This window comes from Poecilia formosa, unplaced genomic scaffold, assembly GCF_000485575.1.
Source record: "Poecilia formosa unplaced genomic scaffold, Poecilia_formosa-5.1.2 Scaffold188, whole genome shotgun sequence".
NCBI classification, from domain to species: domain Eukaryota; kingdom Metazoa; phylum Chordata; class Actinopteri; order Cyprinodontiformes; family Poeciliidae; genus Poecilia; species Poecilia formosa.
This window is the reverse complement of record NW_006800127.1, coordinates 1,051,697-1,060,488: the sequence shown is the minus strand read 5'-3', so window position 1 is coordinate 1,060,488 and position 8,792 is coordinate 1,051,697.

Here is an 8,792-nt window from a genome sequence, read left to right as displayed (position 1 = left end):
AAATATATTTTTACAAGGTTTACATAAGGAAAATTATGGTGCATTTAAAAAAAAACAAAATGTTTAGCAAAAAATCTGAAATAAAAAACAAATTGGAACACAAATTAAAAAGTGACCCTTTCACTAACCACAAACTACAGCCTGAGCATGCCATCTGAACATTTAGAGCTTGTACTCAAAAATTTCCAGAGATATATATATATATTTTTTAACTACTCCTCAGTCTCATCTGCTTGTAACGTATAGCAATCCCCATCAGCACTGGGACGACAAAACATTCCTTTAACAATCAAAAAAATAAAGCTCTTCATGCTTAGTCAACCAAGTCCAAACTTTTGGGGGTTCATATAAAAAAAAAAGAGAAAGAAAAACAATATCATTCCCTTTAGACGTTATCACTAATTTGCTCTGGAAGAAATTCTCTCATGCTTGGCTAAGCATTGCATTCACAGGCAACAGGGGATCACTTAGAACTGGCAGAAAACTGTAAGAGACCAAAATAGAGTTGTGCATACGCCAAAATACATCTTCACATCTCTAAACTTTATTTCCAAACTAGAATTTGTATACTAATTAGGAACACACTCAGCAGATCTTAAACATGGGTGTCTGCAAATCTGAGAATCTTTGTGAAATATATTGTAGCTGTAATATGATGAAAAACAATTTTACACGAGTATCCCTGTCACTATGAAACAAGGTAAATGGCACAAAATCAGTTTTCACATATTTGACAAAAATACCTGTTCTAGCAATTAAATAAAGTCATTTTTAGCCACTAAAAATACTAAACTTTGAAAATGCTAAACTTATTGGGTTAAAAAAAAATCTTCAAAGATATCTAATCAAGACTGTACATCACAAATATGAAAACAGAAAGCACTGGCACACTTATCCAGGGAAAACATAGGCAGAGCTCACTCCAGTAATTATGCTGCTACACTTCTCTAGTTTTGTGAATGGCAGCAGAATCTGTCTGAGCACATAACAGTAGTGAGCAGGCGTGGAGAAGATGATAAAAAGCCAGTTACAGTAATACAGTCACTGGACTTTAAAGTCTTCCCTCAAGTGCTTTAGAAAAACGTTAAATAGACATCGAGGCTGTTCTGTTAGAAGCAGTGCTTATGTTTGATTAAACAACGTCAGGTAAATTCAAGGACTCGTTTTTTAAAATTATTATTATTATTGCTTTGCTGCACATTGAGGACTATTTTAATCACTGAGTGGATCTTCCGATAGTTTGATCAGCAGCTCACTTACAGATGGTACAGCAAATGGATTGAATTTACATAGAGTCACATTCAAAGTGAATGCACCAGGCTACTTATGTTCCACCCTTAAATCTTCCCACATAACTTCCAGACGCCTAAATTAGTCTTGAACACTTTCAACACAATGAAGAGGCTTATTGAGAATTAGGAAAAGAGGCAACCATGGCAGCACTTGGCAACACTGTACTGGTTGTAAACAGTTGACTATGGCACCACAACAGATAATAATATTTCTAACAATCATAAGAAAATATTGGTATTCTATAAATTCTTTATGTAGATATTCAATAATATGATAATCTTTACACATTTGCAGCAGGCGCTCAGATGGAGCCGATGCCATGAAATCTGAGGACAGATGGACACGTGCAAAGCAACTAATTAAAAAAGCATAGCAAATTGGACAATATCAAGATATGTCTCTAAAGCTTTAATGTCATGCCTGCAGTTTGAAGACCATGTTAATTCTCATCATTCCCTCCACTCCCACTGCTCAGTGAAGAAGCAGTAGGATAATACCATTGTGTGGCCTTTTGACCCGACCAGAGCAGTTTTACTGGGCTGCATTGTGAATGTCTCCAGCATAACCATCAGAAAGGACCAGAGCAGCTACATTATTGAATTAAGTGTAGCTCAGTCGCTGGAGGTTAGACTCTTAATTTAATTTTGGTTCCTTTCCTTCACATTTCTCAAACTCCTATGAGTGCAATCAGTGTAACTTACTTTTAACGGCCACTAACCAGTGGCGGTTTCTGATTCTGGGCGACACGGGCAGGAGCCCAGGGCGGCATTAGAGGATTGAGGTCAAAACCACCAAATAAAAAGGCAGACAGGTTATTTCTAAGCTCTGCCATGAATGAGTTTTGTGTTGCAGAACATGCCTGTGCTGTTTGTACCTTCAGTCATGGGGAGTGGTGTCTCATTGCGTTGAGCTGTCACCGTGTTTGCTGCCAAGCAAGGGAAGAGCCGACTTCCTTTCAAACGAGGCTGCACAGATTTCCCCCCTTCCACCTCCCCCGAGATCACATCATGACCTGAAAAAACACGTACCTGTCCAGGAAAGAATTTTACCTTATTGAAGCACTAATTAAGGCTTTTGGTAAGACATTTAAAAACAACAACAACAACAAAAAAAGAAAAATAATAATACCCTACTTGTAACTCACAAGAGGTTGCCTGTCAGCACAGACGAGCATTAAAGAATAAGAACCATTCTTGCTGCTCTCCACCAGCTGGTTTTTATGGTACACTTACCAGAGAACAGCTTTCCTTGGATGAGATGACAGCCCCAGCCTTAAACTGAGCTCACCCTGGTGGCAGTAAACAATGTTACAAGTCAGAGTGAACGGCTGCTGTAAAAACATTTGTTTTACACGCCGTGGCAGTGGAAAAACCATATCTGTTTTGTAAGCAGTTCTCCTTTTTGGAGTATTTGGAGCCTGCATGTGTGGCAGAAAGATGGAGCGTACAAGGGATTACTTCAGTAAAAACTGACACCGTGTCATTACGATTCTTTATTTTTGACGCTAGATGTATCATTAGGCAATACATAAACGGAGATTATATCGTCCATTTGTGTCGATCAAATGATGTGCTTAAATAAAACGATGCTGCTATTGAAGTACAAAAAAAAACCAAAAAAAACTTTAAAGTCATAAAGCTTAACAGGTTGGATTTTCATCATAATTTATTAATGTTTTTTTATATGAAAAGAAATGTTCTTTGTCATTTATCTCTGGAAATGAAAACAAATATTTAACTACAGATAAACACCAACATTTTTGCCTTGGTTTAAAACAAAATACATCAGCAAATTTGTTGGCTAGAAAGTTCAGGTATGAGAGCATCTTGTTCCACATTTTCAAAAAGTTTCCCCTACGTGCAGGACATCTTATGGCTTTTTCTTTTTGGTTCTCTTTTATAAAAGGCCAGATTGTGCTTTGCTTTCTTGCCAAAGGAGCATTGATGGTAAAGCTTGAAGTTGCAATGTGAAATATTGGGGTATAAATACTTTTGCAAGGCACTGTAATGATTAGCTACGGCAGTTTTGTTCCTCTTAAAGGGTTGCACCCTGAAACTTATAATTTTCTCTTTCCATTTATCCTATGTACACACACATATTCACATGCTTCTGCTCTGCCCCCGGGACCCCATTAGTCAGGAAAAAGGGGTGCAAGGTGCAACAGAAGCACCTCATCCAAATACAGCTACTGCATCCGTTCGACCATGCCGTTAACGTACATCGCGAAACGCGAGCAGGCTCGCTCATCTGTAACGTGCCAATATGCTCAGCTTCTGAGAACTGCAAGGGGAATCGGCGCTGTGGAGGATGAGGGAAGAGTAGCTTTACAAAAAAAACTTAAGGAAAAGCAGACTTGGAATAAATTCGTAAACAGAGAGATACATCCATGCGTCATATTGCAGCGGACATGGAAAGGTAGATGTCAGAGCTAAATGTGAGACAAGAGAAAAGGCCCTGAAAGCTCTGGTTAGTTACTATGATGTATGTCGCTGTGAGCTGGGGGGGGTTAGGGGGGGTTGGTTGTTGTCAGTAAAGATGGGCCGGTGGAGAAATGATAGGGGACAGATGAGACAGGCACAGTGAAAAGGGGGCTGGTTTTGTTCATGTGTCATTCGTTGCCTCCATACCATGACAACACCATGTGGGCTCTGCAGCTCCCTGGGGACGCGGCGCTGACGTCTTCAGTCTGTTAGACTCACAGAGACTCTCCACACAACCAGTTACTTAATTCATCATGTTTAAGACACTGTCAGTTTGCCCCTAAATCTGGTAGGGTGTAGAGACAGTGGGATTATCAACAGTTTGCTTTTAAATGGCACATTTGGGAATACATTGAATTCATGAAAAAACTCTTAGTTGGCTCCATGATATACATAAGAAATAAGGTGATTCAGTATTATAAAAAAATATATATATACACCACAAGGTACTTGCTTCAGGTATTTTTGCGTCATCAAATAAATTTCAATATCAGAAAAAGTCTTAAATTCTTTAAAGATATATTTTTGTTCATTAAGGGGGAAAAAACCGATCCAACCAGGATTTATGGTACAAAGTCCTCCAATGTCTTCATATAGTTATTGAACTATTTTTATTTTTGGAAAGTCAAGTTTATTCTCACTATCCCAAACAAGGCCAGAATATTACCAAACTTATAAAACCAAAAAAAAAAAGCACCACAAAGCAACACATCATACGTCAATCGGTTAAAATTCAAGAACAGACGAATAACAAAATTACTGACAGTCTGGAGAAAAGACTCTAAGACTCTGAGCCTCTAAGACTCTGAGGCATTGTACACAAAGAGAAAACAAGGAACATGGATCAACCTTCCCACTTGCTTCAGTTCAGGTCAGTGTTTGTAATTCAGCAATAAGACAAAATGCTAGTCTGAACTTAAATCCAACTGAGATTTTCTGCCACCAAGTTTGATACAACCAGTTAAGTTTAGGGGCCAAATGTTTTCTTTTCTTTCCCACAGGTTCGATCAGCTCGTTTTAAATTGTTTTTTTTTGTTTGTTTGTTTTTTTATCATTGCCTGTTTGACAATCTGAATCATTCAACTGTAAACAAAAGCCCAGAGAAAAAAAAAAAAAACCCAGAGAAGTATAGCAATAAGCACAGTGGTCTGAGTGAGCTTCAGTGATACGTTTATCAAAACTAGAATATTAACTTCTTTTACACACATTTGACAATGTACAAATATGCGTGTAAGTGAAAATACTTGTTATAATTTTGGAGATCGCTAATGGTTGTTCTAGTGAAAGTGGGGAACTGAAAAGGCAATTTTTCACATTCTACACACTAAATGGTTAATAAATTTATGAAAATTATATGAACTAAAAGATTAATTAATAATCTAAATTACCATTAGTCGCCCTAGAATGCCTCAAAATCCAGAGCATGCGTTACAATTAATTGACTTCAACAATGCAATCTGGGCTGATAGGTTGACGGATGATAAAATGGAGATGGTTTTAAAAAACAAAAAAAAGAGATTCAGAGAATTGAACAGCCAGCATTGTGCATTGTGAAGGTTCATTTTCAGTATTAGTGGACAGACATTTAGCAGGTTCCTGTTCAAACAAAAGCCCACCTGATAGAACTGGTGAGGCTCAAGATCACTGTCTGTATAAGAGGAGACAGGTGCAAACCATATTATAAACTGTGGAGAAGACAAAGAGGGATGAGAATAGACTTGTAGAACAAATAAGGAACCATGACGTCCATCATTAGCTTTCATTAGGGAGCTGCGGGTCTTTGTGATAATAGATAATGCGACGCTACGCCCTGGCATATACTGATCTCTGATAACAGCAGCCAGCAGTAACTAGGACTCTGTGCTCACTATTACCGTACACTTCGATCGCCTTCTCCGGGCATCCTGCGTCCTCCGGCCCGCTGTCCACTAAACGAAACGGGGAATAACGAGAGCCGAGTCCGAGATTAATGGCAGCATTACGCTGCCCAACACAGGCTTGGTGAAGATTGTGGGAGGGGAGACGCTTTAATCTGAAATTCTTTCACTCGTTCTGAAGAGATACATGGATACGGCAGGTAAAGCTTGGATTTTTTATTTTTTTTAAATCTACTAATCCTCAAGAAGACAAAAGGTTTGAAGCCATTTTTGGTCAGCAAGATTGTGAATGGAAATGTGATCCTGGACAATACAATCAAACATTTTTGCTGCGCATTTCCTTCTTAATTCTAGGTCAAGAAAGATATCCAGAACTGCAAATAAACAATCATCTTCTTTAAGGTCCTAAAACAATTGCAGCTTGCCCTAACTTTCCTTAAAAAAAATAATGCAATGAGATAAGCATTGTGTTTAAATAATAATAAAAAAAAACCTGACAAATTATATGTCATCATGTTCCACTTTGCTGTAAAACTGAAAGCACCTTTATTTCAATGATACCTCATTGATCAAGGAGTCAAAGCTCTCCTAAGGTTTACTTTAGTGTGATAAAAGCTAATTAATACATGCACTTACAAATTCATACAAGGAGATGAAAAGAATGTAAAGAAAAATAAGGAAGTCTGGCTTTTATCTAATGTTAATAGTTTTTAGCGCTACTACAGATTAACTGCGTGCCAACACTGCATTGCACTTACATTTTTATGTGAGCACACACATTTCCGTAAGTACTGCAAACTAGTTGAGAATGAAAAAGACGCCGTTGCCAAAAGACAGAATTTAATAAATCCCTCAGATAGATCCTGGAATTAATTTGAGGCTGCGGAGAAATGTTACCACCTGTTTTGTTTGAGTAGTCTCTTTGATATTCCCCTTTAAAAGAAAAAGGACTTGGGTAAAGTTTAATATTGTAATTTGCTAAACTCCTTGCAGTGACAAACAAATTGCATGTTTATTTTAATACAAGTACAGACATCCTATAAGCAGAACAAAGTCCCAGTCGGATCAAGTTGCCAAGTGGAAGTGGATTTTGTGGCAAACGCTTGTAATTGCTTGCAGCTTAAAGAGGTAGATTGTGATTCTGCAGACAGACAGAACTTTAAAAGTGCGTTTTCATTAGTAAATATCAAACCCACTTTGCATCGAAAGCTGATGTGAACGCGTGAGTCTTACAGCTGGCCTGGGAGAGCGCGACGCATTTGATCTGATGCGAGTAAACATCCAGGTTGTCCTACGCCTCTTTCTGTGCCATGTCTGGTGATTGGGGTAACTCTCGGCCCCGGAGCAGAGGAAGGGGTTGTCTCTCACCACATGCCTCACCAGATGGACCAGAGCCTTGGATGTTAGGGAAGAAACTATTCAAAGACTAAAAATGCAGAAAAAGAGCTCCAGTGGAGGCCCATGAACATTTCTTTGCTGCTTTTCGACAGAGACGATAGAATCCCAGCACAAACGTTACCACAACTCGTTCTCGCCAGATCTCCTGCTTTTTCTGGGTCTCTACCACACAAGTGAGACACGGGGATTCCTCATCTCCAGGGCCACAAAGGAAATATTACAAATATATAATAGAAATTGTGTTTATAAGCCCGAGCACCCATTTCTCTCGCAGACACGATTTTTCAGTCTAGGATACATCACATCTTTTTCTTCAGTATTAATTATATAGACCAATTAAACTTTTATAGAGGCTGAACATGAGTCATTTGAGCAAGTGTTTCCAGATTGATGGGCCTCTACCTAGAGTGGGTTAAACAATAAGATAATTGGCCCTCTCTTCTTTCTCTCCAGCAGCTTTTCTCCCCCCCACTCCAACTCTACTCCCCTTCTCATCTACTTTCATCATTCATACTCGTTGGCACATAGAGAACAATACCATTAATCTTGACAATAACATCATTGAGATGGGTAAAAAAAAAAAAAAAGAAGGTGGCAGCACTTGCAGAATGCTGCAGACATATCTAATAAGAGCAAGTTTTTTTTTGTTTTTACTGTTCCGAGATCAAATGCTGCATAAACCTTCTAACTTTAAAGAAATACTTACTCATCAACCTGTTTGCATATTTTTCTGACTACTGGAAACACCAAGAAGGTTTCCTCTTTACATTTTTTTTTATTTGCATCTATTCTGCAGCTGACCTGCACAATGCAGGGTCAGGCAATTATGAATTGAAATGCCACTTTGTTGTAGTGATTTTGTTGCCGGACAGAGATGGAGTGAAGACCGGCTGCTTTGTGGCATTTTATTAATAATGTTTGATGACAAAAAGAGAGGTGCCTCAGGGAAACATTACAGGCATGTCGTTAAATAGGATTCTGTTCAGAATGATCACAGGAGCGAACCGAGTCACCCATTTCACTTTTTGAGTATTGCAAAAAGACAACTTTTTTTTTTTTTAAAGTCTGTTTATGGGAATATACATTTTTAAGAAAAGGTTTAAAACTGCAGCTTCTATAAAATTATTACTCGTTTATTAAAACGGCCTGCCACATTCAATCCAAATTTGGTGTCTGAATTTTTTTTAACTCACTGTAGCTGGCTTATAAAAAAAATATATCTGGTGGAGGTAAACAAGGCTTGCAGTAGCCCTCAATTGCTGAATCTGCCCAACTAAATTAATTTAGTACATGAGACCACAGCTCATTTGGTCAATGCAGGGCACAGTACAAAGAGTCAAGGAGACACAGATAATGTGTAATCCAGTTACCTCAGCCAAGCCTACACACCATTTATGAAGGCCTGCGTCATGGGGTTATGTAGAAACCCTTATTCATCTAATAAAACCACTCTGAAGGCTGAATGAGTTTTTTTTTTTTTTCCCTGAGAACTGTAGGTGTACGTCCTATCGAGAAAGAAATAATGGTAACATCTCAAATGATTCAATTATTTATTTGACTTTTTTTTGTTTTTTTAGATCCTTGTACTTGAAAGGCAACAAACTTTTCCTGAACTGATTTTGGCCGTTTTGACCGAGTTATTTCTAAGAAGCATCAAAACGTCATTTTTTTTAAATATTTGTCTCAATCTGATGTAACTAATGAAAACCTCCACTAGGAGTCCCTGAGATTACACCTGATTTGC